This window comes from Lacerta agilis, chromosome 7 (assembly GCF_009819535.1).
Source record: "Lacerta agilis isolate rLacAgi1 chromosome 7, rLacAgi1.pri, whole genome shotgun sequence".
Taxonomy (NCBI): domain Eukaryota; kingdom Metazoa; phylum Chordata; class Lepidosauria; order Squamata; family Lacertidae; genus Lacerta; species Lacerta agilis.
In genome coordinates, this window is record NC_046318.1 from 30348270 (window position 1) to 30365179 (window position 16910).

Sequence of the window (16910 nt, forward strand, 5' to 3'; positions counted from 1 at the left end):
TAATGTCTTAAAACTTACTTTTTAAAAAGGTAAAAAGAGAGTCCATATTGTTGGTTTAATTTTGTGTCCAGTGCTAATTTATGCGGACATGAATTAGGATTGTGAAATTTACATAATCCTACCTGTAGGTTTGTGCAGGAAAAATTACTCTTTCATTTCTTCAGGTTAATTACTTTGATTTTTTTTTAAAGGATCAAGCAGAAGTGTAGTTTTTTTATATTCAGTTGTGCACAACAGCAAAATTGATTCCTCCAGAACAACAGTTTTGAAATTTTGTTCCACAATGTGTACATGTGTTTACATAGGTGTGAAGGAGAACAGGCTGTCAGCAGAAAGCAGTTTGTATTATGACTATCAGAGTCGCGGAATATTTTTGAGCCTGATGTATTGTAACACAACAGCTGTCATAGACTTGAAAGATTTCCTGCCAGCTTATGCATATCAGATGCAGGCAAGAAGCAGTAAGCTTCTGTTCAAAAAGTGTTAAATGCTCACTCCCCTATGAACAATTTGATTGCTTTCTTCATTTGAAGCATACTTACTGAGCATTAGTGATATTAATAAATTTCATACCTCTTTCTGGGATCAGCTACTTAAAGAATTTGAAGTATCTTATATGCAATGTCTCTGCAAGGATCTCCCTCTCCCTCTCCCTCTCCCTCTCCCTCTCCTTCTCCTTCTCCCTCTCTCCAAAAAAAACCATGGCCTTAAATTCTAGTTTGCATTCTCCCTACTTCAGGTTTGGAAAATGCATGTTGACTGATGGAGACTATTCATCTTAATATTATTTATGCATTTGACAGATCAGTTCATTCACATAATAGAATGTGAGTGACTTTTGACTTGCACAAAATTATTGCTGTTATTAGTGCTAGATGATATAATTGATACATTGCATTTCTGTTGGACTTATTAGGAAACAAGCTAAAGTTTCGTGTTTTCATATTTCCTTATCACCCTTTTGCACTTCTCACTGCAAATTCTGCTATGGATGTCCAAGTACAAAATCTGGGCACTGTTCATTACACCATAAACCAGGGGTCAGCAAACTACGGTCCATGGGCTGGATACAGCCTGAGGGGGTCGTTAAACTGTCCCCCCCCCGGCCCTTGATGCCCGCTCAGTCAGTCCCTGCGTGGAGCTAAACTGGCATCGCACCGGTTTAGCTCCACACAGGGACTGACATCCGGGATGCAGCCACAGCTTCCTATTGGCTGCAGGAAGCTCCTGCAGCCAATAGGAAGCCGCAGCTGCCTCCTCCTCCCCTGCCATGGCTCCGAAAGCAAGCCAGTGGGGAAAGAGCGGCGGGCATGTGCGTGGGCTCCTGTGTGTGGGTGATCTGGCCCGCTGGCATAAGTTTGCTGACCCTTGCCATAAACAGTGCGTATAATTAAATTGCTGCTTTTATTTGTCGAATACCAAGAAGTGGCAACTAGGAAAGTTCTGTTTCTTTCTATTTTGCATAGAAAGGCAGTACAGTGGTACCCCGCTAGACGAATGCCTTGCTAGACGAAAGACATTCGCTAACGAAAGGGTGACTCGCAAGATGAATTTCCCTATGGGCGCGACTCGCAAGACGAAAATTTTTCACGTTTTTTTTTTTGTCAAACCGCGCTTCCCCCGTTGGTGCTTCGCAAGACGAAATTTTCGCTAGACGACAGAACTCGCAGAACGAATTAATTTCGTCTTGCGAGGCATCACTGTAGTTTAAAGGTGTGCACCATTATTGACTGAAGTGTACATATTTTGTAAATGGATATATTGGAGTGTTCCTGACTTTCCATATGCAAGTTCACTTGTGTTAAACAACATGGTATGTGATGTTAACCATAGTTCTTCAGCTTGCACAAAGCATAGTTAAGTAGACGCAAAAGCTTCTAAATTCTTCTAGAGTGTGTGTGTTACTTATACTCTTTCAAGTCACACTAAACTGTGTTTTTAGCATGGCGCGGGCATCTTCCCCGTGGGCTAGCCCTCAGAAAAATAGCTACCTATAGGGATCCTAAGTTAGGTAAAGGTAAAGGGACCCCTGACCATTAGGTCCAGTCGTGTCCGACTCTGGGGTTGCGACGCTCATCTCACGTTACTGGCCAAGGGAGCTGGCGTACAGATTCTAGGTCATGTGGCCAGCATGACAAAGCCGCTTCTGGCGAACCAGAGCAGCACATGGAAATGCCGCTTGTGGCGTTTGCCTTTCTAGGGAATACATATAAGAGAAGGAGTAAGTAAGGGGTTAAGTGGCTGGCCCTAGGCTAACCAATAAACAGAGGGGGGAGGAGCTAGGGGCAGCTGAAGGAGTCAGTTAGAGTTAGAGAGCGGGGAGTTGTGGAAGAGCAGTTGATCGAGGGAGTTGGCTGGTGGGTAGTTGTTGATTGTGAGGGTTGGTGGTGAGGTCTAGTGGTGAGCGTAGGCAGGGTTGTATCCAATATCTTAAGTTGTTGAAGTTTTTAAATAAACACTTATTATTTTGTTTAAAATTGCACCCTGACTGTGAAAGTTATTACCAGGGAGGGGATCCTGGTTGGTGGCAGCAAAGCGCCGTGGTGGCACAGGGATCAATAGTCCGTCAAACGACTGGGGACCCTGTGTGATCGCTACAAAACTGGCGGCAGCGACGGGATAAGATCAATACGCCGGCAGGAGACATCAATAAGCCCGTGGAGGGATATTGAGATCGTTGTGCCTGTTCACCACAAAATTGGCAGAAGCAGCTGGGGTTAAACAATACACCTGGAAGGGGAAGGGTAAATCTGTGAAGTGATAACCTAGCCCGGGGGGGGGGGTGTAGTTGTGGTTACCCAAGGACGCTGCAAGGCTAAGATAACAAAAGGAGAAAAGAGAGCTCACAAATCTGTTCTGGCAGAGGGTTTTGACTTGGGGTCCGAGGAAGTAAGCTTAAAGGGTAGAGAGAAGACCCATAGCAGAACTTTGAGACCCGAGTCTGGAGAAACCTAGCCAGGGGGAACAGTGCTGAGAGGAGATTTCTCTTATTTTGTTAATTTAACTGTCAATCCTCAATCACACAATATGCCACCTAAAAAGACAAAGAACCCTGTGAGGGAACCAGCTCAAGATAGCTCTGAAGGGGAGGAAAATGGGAATCCTCTGAGGGAAGAGCAGAGCTTAGAAGATGAAACTAATATTGTACCTGAGGCGAGAGAGCCACAAGTTTCTATAGAATTAGAAAAGTGGAAACTAGAACAACAATATAAATTAGAATTAGAAAAAGAAAGAATTCGAGCTGAGCAGGAAAGCAAAAGGGAGAGCGAAAGAATTCGAGCTGAGAGGGAAAGTGAGAGCGAAAGAATTCGAGCTGAGAGGGAAAGTGAGAGCGAAAGAATGCAATTTCAGTTGGAAATGAAGAAACTAGAATTAGCAGCCATGGAGAATCAAAATAACAGTAATAACACCAGTAGTCAAACAACAGGGAAGGTAGATTTAAAGCGATTCCCTGAGTTCAAGGAGAAAGATAGCCCAGAGGCTTTTCTGATATCATTTGAGAGAGCCTGTAAAGATTTCCAAGTGAAGGATGAGGAGAAAATGGTGATCTTAAGGGCTAGAATTAGTGGGGTACTGGCAGAAATATACGCCCAAATGACAGAAGAACAGTCAACAGATTTTGAGATGTTTAAACAATTAATTTATACGAGGTTTGGAATTACCTCAGAACAACTAAGAAAAAAATTCAGGAGTGTGACAAAGTTGAGAGAAGAAACGTATGCTCAGTTGGGGGCAAAAATTACAAATTACCTCAAAAAATGGTTAGAGCAGGAGGGTGCGGATTCAATTCAAAAAATCAGAGAGGTTATTGCGTTGGAGCAATTTTATGCCACCATAACTGGGGAGCTGAAATATCTTGTAAAGGAAAGAAGTCCTAAAACCATCCATAGCTGACCAAATTAATGAAATTAGGGACCATGGATTTGATAGTCCAAAATTTGGCGGGAAATTGTGGGGGAACCCCAGAAACCAATTTCAATATGGTAAAGGAAGCTCTTCTCCGGTAATAAAAAAGGGAAACATACCACAGTCAAAAAGCCCAAGTGACGTGGGCCAAACAAACATCCATACCTCTGAGGTAAAAGAAAATAAATCTAATTATACTGGGGGAAGAGATATGAGGTGCTGGTCGTGCAATAAACTGGGCCACAGAAGCTTTGAATGTAAGACTGGTGAACAAGTTAAATCTGGGAGCACAAACACTCAAAAACACTCTTATTGTATCAACTCAGTAGGGCAGGGTGAGGCTAAGCAGGTTGCCACGGAAACCGAAGCTTTAGCTAGGCCTGAGACAGAGGAGATTCCTGAGGCCTCAGTAATACACTGTTACTTGATTAAACAGAATGATTTGCTCTTGAGAAAGTCAGGAGAAAATATTTGGATCGAAAACAAAAAATATCTAGGGTTAAAAGATACCGGATCCCAAATCACAATTGTTCATCCTGAGGTAATCAGTCCCGATAAAGTAATTCCAGGAAAAACTATAGAATTAAAAGGAATCGCCAAAGAGCCAGTTAGACTCCAAATGGCTGAGGTAAACATTAAGTTACATGACTGGAGTGGAAAGTGGCAAGTGGCCATTTCAGAGGAAATCCCCACTGCGGTGCTTATCGGTTGGGATCTCCTGGAGCATGTGCAGAGTGCGTTTGTTATTACCCGCTCCAAGGGGGGCCAACTGTCGACTGATACTGAGGGAAGCGAAACAGTTGCCAATGAGGGCAGGACTCAGAGTCCTCAAGTTGAAACTTTGAGTGAGCCAGGCTTCCTAATACCTTTTAAAAATACTCAAAAGACTAGTTTCTCTCAGGAACAAAAGAATGACATGGGACTAAACAGCTGTTTTGAGGCAGCAAAATCTACTGTTCCATTAACCCCTGATTGCCCAGAGAGGTTCTGCCTAGAGGAGGGGCTGTTATATCGTGAAGCCCTTAGCACACCTTATAAAGGGGGAGGAGGAAACTGCAGGCAACTAGTGGTTCCTCACATGTACCGAGAAAAAATCATAAAGCAAGCCCATAATAGTATTTTTGGGGCACATATGGGGATAACTCGGACCAAACGAAGAGTGGCGCAAAATTTCTATTGGCCAGGCATGGGGAAGCAAATTAGAATGTATTGCCAAGCCTGTGACATTTGCCAGAGGCAGGGATCAGGTCAGGACAAAACTCAGGCAAAACTGTGTCCTTTACCTGTAATCTCCACACCAGTCCAGAGTTTAGGACTCGACGTGGCACAACCCGTGCCTAGAGCAACCAAAAAGGGGAATGAAATGCAACTAGCCTGGGAGGAACCATCCCAAATCGTGTCCAAAATAAATAATGTAGACTACCTTATCCAGCAGGGGGATGAGGGGCGCAAGGTAGTTCACGTAAACATGATTAAGCCTTACCAGAGAACTGAAAGCTGGGCTCTCTATGCTATCCGGGATGACCCAGAAGAAGCAGAAATACCATGCTGGGAAGGGAGAGGGGAGCAAGAATGTAATATAAAAGAAGTTAAGCTAGCCCCTACATTAACCCATTCACAGCAGGAAGAAATAGGAAACATCCTACAAAAATTTAAAACGATTTTCAGTAATACTCCAAGACTAGCAAAAGGGGTAGTCCATCACACTGACACCGGGATTGCAAAGTCTTGTGATTTCATATTTGTTATGCCGTATGATGAACAGAGTCAGATGTGGTCGCAATGCAAAGCCAGAGCCAATGCTCCATATAACCACACCATAATGGAATATGAAAAATACATTCACATGGGCTGCTTTTTTAGTCAGCTTGCTGAAGCTTTTTGGACAAACGTGTTTACTTAATGAAAGTAGACTAAAAAGCTCTGATTGCCTATTGCTGTTAGCAATCTCCCTGGCTGCCAGTCCATCTTTGGTCTGTATTGAATTATCAGTTCCCACTTCAAGCAATTTGAAGACTACTTTTTTATGTCTTTGACGTGGTGGCAGTTGATCGAGGGAGTTGGTTGGTGGGTGGTTGTTGATTGTGAGGGTTGGTGGTGAGGTCTAGTGGTGAGCGTAGGCAGGGTTGTAACCAATATCTTAAGTTGTTGAAGTTTTTAAATAAACACTTATTATTTTGTTTAAAATTGCACCCTGACTGTGAAAGTTATTACTAGGGAGGGGATCCTGGTTGGTGGCAGCAAAGCGCCGTGGTGGCACAGGGATCAATAGTCCGTCAAACGACTGGGGACCCTGTGTGATCGCCACACCGCTTACCTTCCCGCCGGAGCGGTCCCTATTTATCTACTGGCACTATGATGTCCTAAGTTACATTAAGGCTAATGTTAAGGGTTGAGTACAAGTGCCAGTTTAAGAGTGTTATCTTTAGTGCCCCAGAATGTCTACATTCTGGCATTATGAGCAACTAGTGGTTTAAGCCCGTTAAAATAACGGGCACTAGAACATATGTGGAGGGGGCTGCAGCAAAGGTTTTTTTTTTTTTTTCCAAAGACAGGCATGGTACCTTCTCCCCAAATAGAAGAGCAGCCTTTTATGGGGGAAAGTATTGTGTACATAGCAACAGATGCAATTTATGGCAGAGGTACAAATTATCTTAAGGCTTTTGGTAGGAATTTTATGAAACTTTCCTTATACTATTTTACCAATAGAATGAATGCAAAACTTGCTCGAGATGTTGTATTTTTTTGTATTTTGATACAGTATTTTTAAGGGCATTTGGATAGCCTCCTCGCCCGCACCAACCCAGCTTTTTAGTCACCATTGCGGTGCTGCTTAACGGCTGAAGTAGGGCAGAAACCCGCCGCCTCGCTGACTCCCTGCTAGATAGAATCCGGCGGGGCAGAGTATGCCAAACTCCATGCGCGCCCTCGCTGTGCGCGTTTCGCTCGCTTAGCTGCTGTGTACGCTGTTATTAAAGACACGGGAGCAGCGGAAGTTTCGAAAAGGCGGCAAATCTGTCCTGGGAGGATGACAGGAGCGGCCACAGGTTGCGAGGAGGCCCCGGAGAGCCGAGATCGCCTGTTGGACCTGTTCCCGCCCCCTCCCTCCTCTCCGAGCTCGTTGCTCGTGCAGCAGGCCCGGCGCGAGAGGTGCCTTTCGCCGCCTGGCACCGGCGCACAGCTGCTTTGCGCGCCAGCTGGCAATGCCCTCGTAACTCCGAGAGAGAGAGACTCAGGCGTCATCCGGGCCGCCTCCCTCGCTCGCCCTCCCATCGCCTCTGCTTATGATCTCTTCGCCCACAGCTCTCAAAGAGAGAGGGGTTTCTCGGAGAGGGAGATTGGGCTGCTGCGCCGGGGGGTCCCCTGATTCTGGGCTGGAGCGCGCCTGAGTTCCAGCAGTAGTCCAGGTGGGCTGCCGGATCGCGCCCTCCCCATCTCTCCTGTCCCCCCTCCCACTCCTCTGCCCCCTCTCCTCCCCTGGTCGCTTCCCCTGGTGCTCCGGGCGGGGTGTGGGACACGGAGAGGCGCCGCTGGGCCGGGAGGAGACGGATGAACGGCGGCCACTTAGCCAGGAATATTTATAGGACTTGATCCCTGGAAAGGTGCGCAGCGGGCGGGCAGAGGAGCGCGCTCAGCGGCCGTCCGGGTGACCTCAGGGGCTACTACTGCTTTGTTGCGCCCATGCGGAGGAAGGGAAGCGGAGGAGCGGGCAGCCGCCGCCGCCGGGGGTCGGCCTTGACCGGCCAAAAGGGGAAGCTTCGGCCGCTGGGGAGACGGGAGATCGCCACTTCCAGGACGGCCGCTTCTGGGGTTCCTCCGGGGACGGAGAGGCGGCGGAGCCGAGCGGCGCGGCTGGGCTTCCCTCCCTCCCCTTCCCCGTCTCGGGAACATGGAGAAGCCGCGGGGCGGGCTACTCTGGGCCGCTAGGCCTCGGGGCTCTGGTTTCAGCGGCGGCAGCAGCAGCGTGGCCTTCTTCCTCGGCCTCCCCAATCTTCTGGAGAGCCGACGTTCCATTTCAACGGCCCGCTTCAACTGCCGCCGCTGCTCCCGGCCCGATGTCTCTCCGTCCAATCCCTGTGTCCCTGGGGCACATGCGCAGTAGCGCAAACCCAGAGACACACGGACTGGACGCAGAGACACTTGCATTTTATATATATAGATGGGTAAATGAAACTTTGATAACATATGCTTTCGGGTTATTTCTGAAGTTTTTAAACATTTTTAAACATCTTGTACAAAAAACAAACAAAACATACAAACAAACAAACAAACAAACAAACAAACAAAAACAACAAAAATAAAAACCACAAAAAGTAGAAAAGGGGGAAGGAAAAAAGAAGAAAAACAAAAAGAAAAAGTTTGTTTTTTACCTTTTGTGGTTGTTGCTATTCTTTTGTATTTTCATCTGTGAAAGGTTTTTAAACTCGTTGTGAAATTGTTGAATCTAAATCTAAATAAAGTTGATATTATTTAAAAAAACGACATCTTGTACAAAAAAGTAAGGATCACCCTCATGCTAATGGCAGTTCACTGCCTTCTGCTTGCTTTTTTCTTATTTTGAGGTCAAAAAATAGCTTGGAGTTATTCATTAACTTGGACTGCTTCATTGACAAATTCCAAACAGGAATCTACTTGGTTGAATGACCCTAGGTGCCTCACATTGCAGGAGGAAAGGTGGTACATAAATGTAATAAATAATTTTCACTGATCTGTTTACAAAATGGCAACTTCTGCGTAACTTGTATATAGGACATGGTGATGGGGGCAAGTGTTTGTAGGATTGCAGCTTGAATTCTTAATAGTTGATTTTTAGGGTTACTTTTTTGCAGATTTTGACTTTCTAAAGGAATATTGGGTTGTTTCTAAGTTCTGTAGCTAATCTACTCCACAGTGTTCCCAATGGAAGATTTTATCCTCATGTACTATTTGCAATCATTTGGTGTATTTAGGCATTCAGGACATCATCATCTTCTTCTTCTTCTTCTTCTTCTTCTTCTTCTTCTTCTTCTTCTTCTTCTTCTTCTTCTTCTTCTTCCAGTTTTCATACTCTGATAGGTCTTGCTTTTGGGGGGTTATTTTGCTAAATCCTTATTTTTTTCTTCCAGTTTGTTTAATCTCAACCGTTAAGCTTCTGACATGGCTTTGGTAAAGACCAGTGTGCTGGTTTTTTTTTACTCCTTAGGGAAAGCACTCTTGGTAACTAATTTTCAAAGTCACGATCTATTTAGCTCAAGGAAATAAAAATAACCTTAAGTAGAAGTGGGGATTTGGTTATGGAACAAAACCAACATGAATATATTATAAGGCAGCTGTGTTGGAGTCGAGCCATGCAAAGGTTGCTAATGCTAAATGACTTAAATGTTACAGTGAGGCCCCAAATGGAGATTGTGAAAAAGCACTTCCATGTGGCAGTGCTCAATGTTGTTTGAAAGTGCCTCCTAGTAGGTATTATTGTATTCAGCGTTTCCATGTCATCCCTGATGACTTGCATGACTATAATGTCACATGTGTGAATGCAGCATTTTCATGCTAGCACCAGCCACCAAGAACAGCAGACGTTACTGGACTTAATTTGGCTAAATCACATATGGAGGGACCTTAACATCACAATTCTGATAGAAAGTATTTCTCTGTGGCACTGTTGAAGCTAATGGCCTCCACAACAAGGATGTATCATGTTCTAGTCAGCACTCTGATACATACAGGTATCTTCATCAAAATCTGTAAATGCACCTGTGTTGGCTTTAAATTAAGGGAAGCATAAGGGAATGCTTAGAAATTAAAGCAGAAGGACGCAGACCACTAGGTATTTGTATAAAGTTTAGTTGGCAGACTGTTAGGTGACTAGGAAATTCATATGGAGCAAGATTCTTCAGGAAGAATTATTGACCATTTGGGAAATTTGGAAGAACCTTTGAGTTGAAGGAAGTAGAAGCGCAAAGTGAGAGGAAAATAAATAGTGAAGGTTGTCAAAGACCTTAAAATGCCTTATGAACTTACTGACAATTATGGTCTCTGGCTTAGTGTCTTGTGCATACTGTCTAGGGAAGCCTGTATCAGTAGGATAAATGTGCATACTGATTTGATATACGGTACTCTGTGAGAGTGGATGATTTTAAATGTGGGTGAATAGGTGGGAAATACAGCTACATACTGCCTTGAAGTGGTGTACTCCTCTTTTCAACTACAGTTGGTAGCCTAAACATCAATGATGTTTAGAGAATACCTGTCTCTGCCGTTCCACAGTAGAGGACATTCTGTCCAAGTGTTTTAGCATTAGCAAGTTGTTTTCTCCCTTTCCTTTTTCTGGAAGTTATTTTCAGTTCCTTGCTATTTTTGTTTGGCCTTAGGTAAATTCTCGAAGTTGAGATATCTGTTAGGATTATATTGGTCAGCTCAAACTGAATTGAAACACCACTATATAGCTTTTATTTTAACCATTTGGCTTACTTATTTTTAATTTGAAGAATGTATAAGCTGCTTAATCAAAGAACCCATATATATATATATATATATATATATATATATATATATATATATATATATGTCAATTATACAAATAAAATCAGCAAGATTTAAAGCAGATATACATAACTTCTTACATGTCCAGATAGGCTTGCTGAAACAAGTTTTTTTTGCAGACATATGAAACAACATAATGAAAGCGTCTGACTAAGTTTGATAGGCAGGGGATTCCCAGAGCATAGGTGATGTCACATTGAAAGCTCAACTTCCTGTAGATTTAGAGCAAACATTCATACAAGAGTGCAAGTTCAGCAGATTGAAGGGACTGAGTAGATACAGGGGGCAAGGCAGTCCCTCAAGTAAACTGGTCCCAAGCTGTTAAGGACTTAATACACTAATACTAAGATCTGGAACTTGGTTTGGGAGCGAATTGGCAGCCAGTGCAGAACTTGCGAAGGTGTAATACGCTAGTGCTTTCTTGGCTATTTGGCCATTAACTCTTTAAAAAAAAATTTTTTTTAGTACTTTTTATTACACATTAAAAAAAAGATACATAGGCTATTTGGCCATTAACTCAATGCTGCTGTTCGCTTCATAATTATAATGTGCTTACTTGCTGTTTATTTGTTTATATAATAGCTTTTTTGAAATTGCAGTACTCGCCCTGGGCTGCTTCCCTCACTGTCATCAGTTTCCTCTCAGTGCCCATGAGTAACTTCTAGCTCTGTGCTCGGCAGGGCTAAGGAAAACTGTCATGCTCTTTCAGGATTCCTTCCTAGCACGATAACTATAATTAATTTTAACATGGTAAAAGGAAATAGAAGCATGCAGATAAGTCAGGAGCAGGACAACAAACTTCTACAAACTTTGTGTGTGTGGAAAATAGCACCCAACATACCCATATTTTAAAAGATACTTCTTGTGCATATAAAGTCCTGGGGCTTTGGCTTGTTTCAAAACAAACAAGATCTTGCAATACTTGTTGGAAGTCGCACATCATTCCTCTCTTTCGTCTTCTTCAATTGCACATTTATCCCACTCACACTTAAAACCACATCTCTTCTTAGTTATGATCTCCAGCTATTCTGTAAGTGAATGACAAGGGAAAGACATACAGTATTTGATTATAGAAATGTAAGAAAATTAAAACAATGGATGCAAACAGAATTCTTCTGTGCCTCTCCCTGGCCATGAGTCCTACTTAAATAAATACTTAGGCGTTTTTCAGAAAGTGCCTAGCCTTGACCTTTAGCAGACGGTCAGCATGGCAGTCTTCCAGAACTGGGGTGAAGCCATGCTGTTATAACTTTGTCAGGAAACTACCGGTACCCTGTCATTATCACGATGAGATGCTGAGGAGGAGGGCGGCTTTTAGGTATGAGGGAGAGCTGTGGACTGCGTTGTTTTACAAGTGCCATTGAACTTTGCAATTCACTTTTGCTTCCCTCCTCCCATATTAAGAATGAGATGGGTTAGTAGTAGTTCTTTTCTAATTCCAGGAGAAGCATCTTTAACTTATCATCTTTCCTTCTGTCCTCCCCCCCCCTGCAAGTTTGTGATGCCACGTTCTTTTGGATAGTTCCCTTCATCTTTTTGCTTTGGTTATTCAGAAATTGAGACAATTGTGGTTATTTGACATTCATCACTTACAACACAGAAGTCTCTAAGCGACTTACAGGGTTAAGAGTAAAAAAAAAAAGGCATAGCATGAAATGAAAAGTAATACATTCCAATAAAAAACTCATTTTATTCATCCACAAAAAGAACGCACAAACTAAAAAGAACAGGACTTTAGTAGCTAGAACGTTCCAATTCAGTAGGCCATCAACCCTCTTATCATACTCCATCAAATGCCTGGGAGACCAATCTGTGAACATTCTTTGTTCATAGTTGCATCACACCTGTCTTTTATGTAGCAGAAGTGGCTAAGAGACTGAGCAATAAACCAAGAAATCTGTTTCAAATCCTTGCTCTGCCATGAAATCATGGCCTTAGGCAAGTTGCTCACTCATAGCTTTTAGGCGCCATCAGAAACAAAATAATAGTGGTAGTGTTTGTGGTGTGTGTGTGTGTTTCTTAATTTCTACTTTTAGTAAAACTAGATTTGCCATCATAAGATAGTGTTAGCAGATAAAAGAAGGGATTGCCTTCTGTCAGTGGCAGTATGAAGCAAATTAATCATTTTATTATTAAAATGTTGTTGTTGTTGTTGTTCAGTCATTCAGTCGTGTCCGACTCTTCGTGACCCCATGGACCAGAGCATGCCAGTCACGCCTATCTTTCACTGCCTCCCGCAGTTTGGCCAAACTCATGCCAGTCGCTTCGAGAACACTGTCCAACCATCTCATCCTCGGTCGCCCCCTTCTCCTTGTGCCCTCCATCTTCCCCAACATCAGGGTCTTTTCCAGGGAGTCTTCTCTTCTCATGAGGTGGCCAAAGTACTGGAGCCTCAGCTTCAGGATCTGCCCTTCCAGTGAGCACTCAGGGCTGATTTCTTTAAGGATGGATAGGTTTGATCTTCTTGCAGTCCATGGGACTCTCAAGAGTCTCCTCCAGCACCATAATTCAAAAGCATCAATTCTTCGGCGATCAGTTTTCTTTATGGTCTAGCTCTCACTTCCATACATTACTACTGGGAAAACCATAGCTTTAACTATACAGACCTTTGTCGGCAAGGTGATGTCTCTGCTTTTTAAGATGCTGTCTAGGTTTGTCATTGCTTTCCTCCCAAGAAGCAGGAGTCTTTTAATTTCGTGACTGCTGTCACCATCTGCAGTGATCATGGAGCCCAAGAAAGTAAAATTAATATCTGTATCCTATATTATCTTTCAACGAATGCAAAGCCACAAACAGTACACAGAATCACCACAGCAAGAGCGGCAACATCAAAAAGCAGTTTGTTAAAAAGTGAAAACAAACCCCAGTGCACCAGGAGGAACCAAGCACAAAGGGCAACTAATCCCAATAGGCCCTCTTGATGAGCCAGGGTTTTGTTTGTTTTTTAACTTGGCATTCAAAGCACACAGTATCTGCAGAGGGCATTCCATACAGCTGGCACAGTAATTGAGAAGGCGATAATCCCATCAGATGTTAGTTGAGGTGCTTGGCCCAAGACCTCAGATGTTGAAAAAGGTGTGGTGTAACAATGTACAGGTGGGCTCTTTAGGTATTTGGGTCCCCAAGGCATTTACAACTTTAATGCAAGGAAGAAGAAAAATGCACAGTAAATTGAGTCCAGATAATCTGTGCAAATTAAACAGTACTTTCTAGTTTCTGGTAGTGACACTTTGCACCATTTGAAGTTTCCAGATAACATTGAAGGTCTTGCTTGATTTTCTAGTACAGTACACATGGGGCATTGATTTAAAAAGCTATCTTGCAAAGTCTGTATCATTGCATAAAAGAGATTCAATTTGTAATTTTCCAGTGGATATAGCAGTCGGTGTTACATTGCAATTTGGGCAAGGTTATGTTTGTTTGAGGTGCAGTTTGGATTTAATTAATAGGTCTAGAGGGGGAAATTGTGCCTTTGTGAGATATTGCAACTGCTGCAACAACTATCTTCTATTTGTAATCCCAAGCCAGCAAGCAAATTTTAAACATGATGTTGGGGCATGCATCTGATGTTGTATCTAAACCGAATTGTCAGCCTCTGTGTGTTAGTATGCTGCTGCAGCACTTGCTCTGGATCCTTGAAATGGTATTTGCATTGCCTAAATAAGGCGACTCTCTTTAGACATGATGTCAGGCATATGTGACTTTATATGGCTAGTTAGGGCTTTAATGTCCAGCATTTTCCAAGTAAAGAGCCCAGAAAAGGGAAGAACAAGGTGATGCATTGTTTCAGCATCACTTCCCCAAAGCAGTAGAGAGAGCCTTGGTAAAATCATTACTCTGATTAGAAGCTAGATCAGTCATTTACAGAAGAGTCCCCGCCCCCCACCTTTCCTCACCCTGCTATTTTCCTTAAATGGCAAGCTTTGGAAGAAATGCTTCGTTTCTGCAGGCACACTTTGCAGGTTTCTTTTTTTACATCCAAAATGCTCAAGCAATCTAAATTGCTTCAGAGAGATCCTACTTGGTCAAGCCCTTAATCTTTGGTTCAGGATACATCTGGATCCAGCACCCGCCTTTAATGGGAATCTTATTTCTCATGTGACTTGAATAATCTCTGAATCACAATGCAAACAGTTGAAGTATGATGGCTGACCAAGCTGTTTCGGATATAAAGTAGTCCTTAAACCTGTTTCATTTCCTCCAGTGTACAGTGGTATCTCGGGTTATGTACCCGATCCGTTCCGGGGTGCCGTTCGCACCCCGATAAGTACGTAACTCAAGTGTCCATTTTGCGCATGCGCAAAGTGTGATAGCACGCTTCTGCGCATGCGCGAACTGTGCAGAACGGTTCTGCGCATGCGCAGACCACGCGGACATGCGCAGAAGTGTCTGCGCGCCGAAAAACACTTCCGGGTTACCGGAGTACGTAACCCAAAAATACGTAAGCCGAAGCGGATGTAACCCGAGGTACAACTGTAGTTGCCCCATAGAAATCTTTATGGTGAAAGCATATCAAACAAAGACCTTGTGAATATGACCTTGGGCTCCTTGGAGGAAGGGCAAGATATAAATGCAACAATAAATAAATAATTGCATATAGGAGATTTAATGACAATTCTAAAGACCTCACCCTAAACTCATCTTTCAGTATGCCTTCACTTTCTTTCTATGCATATTCTGTCTCTCCCACAACTGCTCTGTGTACGTTCTGTATCAGTTTGGTGTAGCCACTTTTGAAGTTTGTAGATAAATATGGGGCATATTCCTCCCCACCTCCATTTCCCAGATTTTTTTCAGACTTACATGATTGCATAAATTTAATTTTATAGATACCTCAGATTTTTATGTGATAAAGGGAAGAAAACTCATTCTGGAAAGAAAGAAAAAGGAAGTGAGGGTTTTTGGTTTACAGTGGCAAGAAAATACTTTGTCAATACACATTTCAAAAATGTTACTGACCTCTTTGCATGTCAGAATTGATGGGCTTTTAAAAGCGTGTGTGTTTTCTTTTTTTGCCATTTATGCTGGTGACTGTTTGGGCCCTGTTAAAGCTTCATTGACAGTATTTTGTTTCTTGGTCATGCCCTTGATTTTTAAATTAACATAATAGGAATAGATCATCTAAGGGCATGTATTTCCTCCAGATATCTGTTTTGAGTAACTGATATTGAGAGATGGCTTCCCACTTGAAATATTTGCTCTTAGTATATATGTATGTTGCCATGTATGTATTGCTTCATTGGTTTTGTTGAGTGTTGTGGATCACTAAAAAGGTAAAGGACCCCTGACAGTTAAGTCCAGTTGCGAATGACTCTGGGGTTGCGGGCTCATCTCGCTTTAGTGGCCAAGGGAGCCGACGTTTGTCTGCAAACAGTTTTTCTGGGTCATGTGACCAGCATGACTAAGCCGCTTCTGGTGAAAGCAGAGCAGCGCACGGAAACACTGCTAACCTTCCTGCCGGAGCGGTACCTGTTTATCTACTTGCACTTTGATGTGCTTTCGAACTGCTAGGTTGGCAGGAGCTGGGACTGAGCAACGGGAGCTCACCCCGTCGCGGGGATTCGAACTGCCGGCCTTCCGATCAGCAAGCCCTAGGCTCAGTGGTTTAGACCACAGCGCCACCCGCGTCTGTGGATATATTACTAATATTCTCTTATATAATTATAATTATAATATAATATAATATAATATAATATAATATAATATAGTAATATATATTATTAATATTCTCTTAATAGGAAGGAGACACTTGATGGTCTCTATAACCTTGTGATGTGTTCTTCCCTTTTTGCAACTGGGGGGGGAGCCTGCTTACTTAATGCAGTATAATAAAATAGGTGCTTGGTTATCTTTTGATAGAAATACAGTGGTACCTCGGGTTAAGAACTTGATTCGTTCTGGAGGTCCGTTCTTAACTTGAAACTGTTCTTAACCTGAAGCACCACTTTAGCTAATGGGACCTCCTGCTGCAGCTGCGCCGCCAGAGCACGATTTCTGTTCTTATCCTGAAGCAAAGTTCTTAACCTGAAGCGTTATTTCTGGGTTAGCGGAGTTTGTAACCTGAGGCGTATGTAACCTGAGGTACCACTGTATGTACTGGCTTTGAGGAAAAGAGGGGAGAAATGCTGTCCCTAAGTAAAAATTTCTGACATCTCAGTTTTCGTTCAGAAACATGGCCCTTTTTCTAAAGTACACTTTTGCAGAAACTGATGAATTACAACATGGGCTTGCCAGAGGGATGAGTGTACACACATAGCATTCTGCACCTCCCTGCGTTTCTGAAGGGCTACACTGTTAGAACTGACTTTTTTCCTAGGGCATAAACAGGAAGGACTGGCTCATGTTTTGTCAGATGTTTGGCAGGAATGAAACAAATGGACTCAATAGTGGTTGTTTTTTTTTTGTTTTTGTTTTAATGGCCAAGCCAGAAAAGAGCAGCCTTTGAAAACTTGGTATCTCATAAGTGCCAAGTAGATGAACCC

The 16910-nt window shown here is 43.1% G+C and overlaps 1 protein-coding gene across 4 annotated transcripts in view; it reads left to right on the forward strand.

The window, feature by feature from the left end:
* The window catches only part of CARMIL1 (capping protein regulator and myosin 1 linker 1), a 134958-nt gene that overhangs the window by 5828 nt on the left and 112220 nt on the right, over positions 1 to 16910 (forward strand). The window lies entirely within an intron of this gene.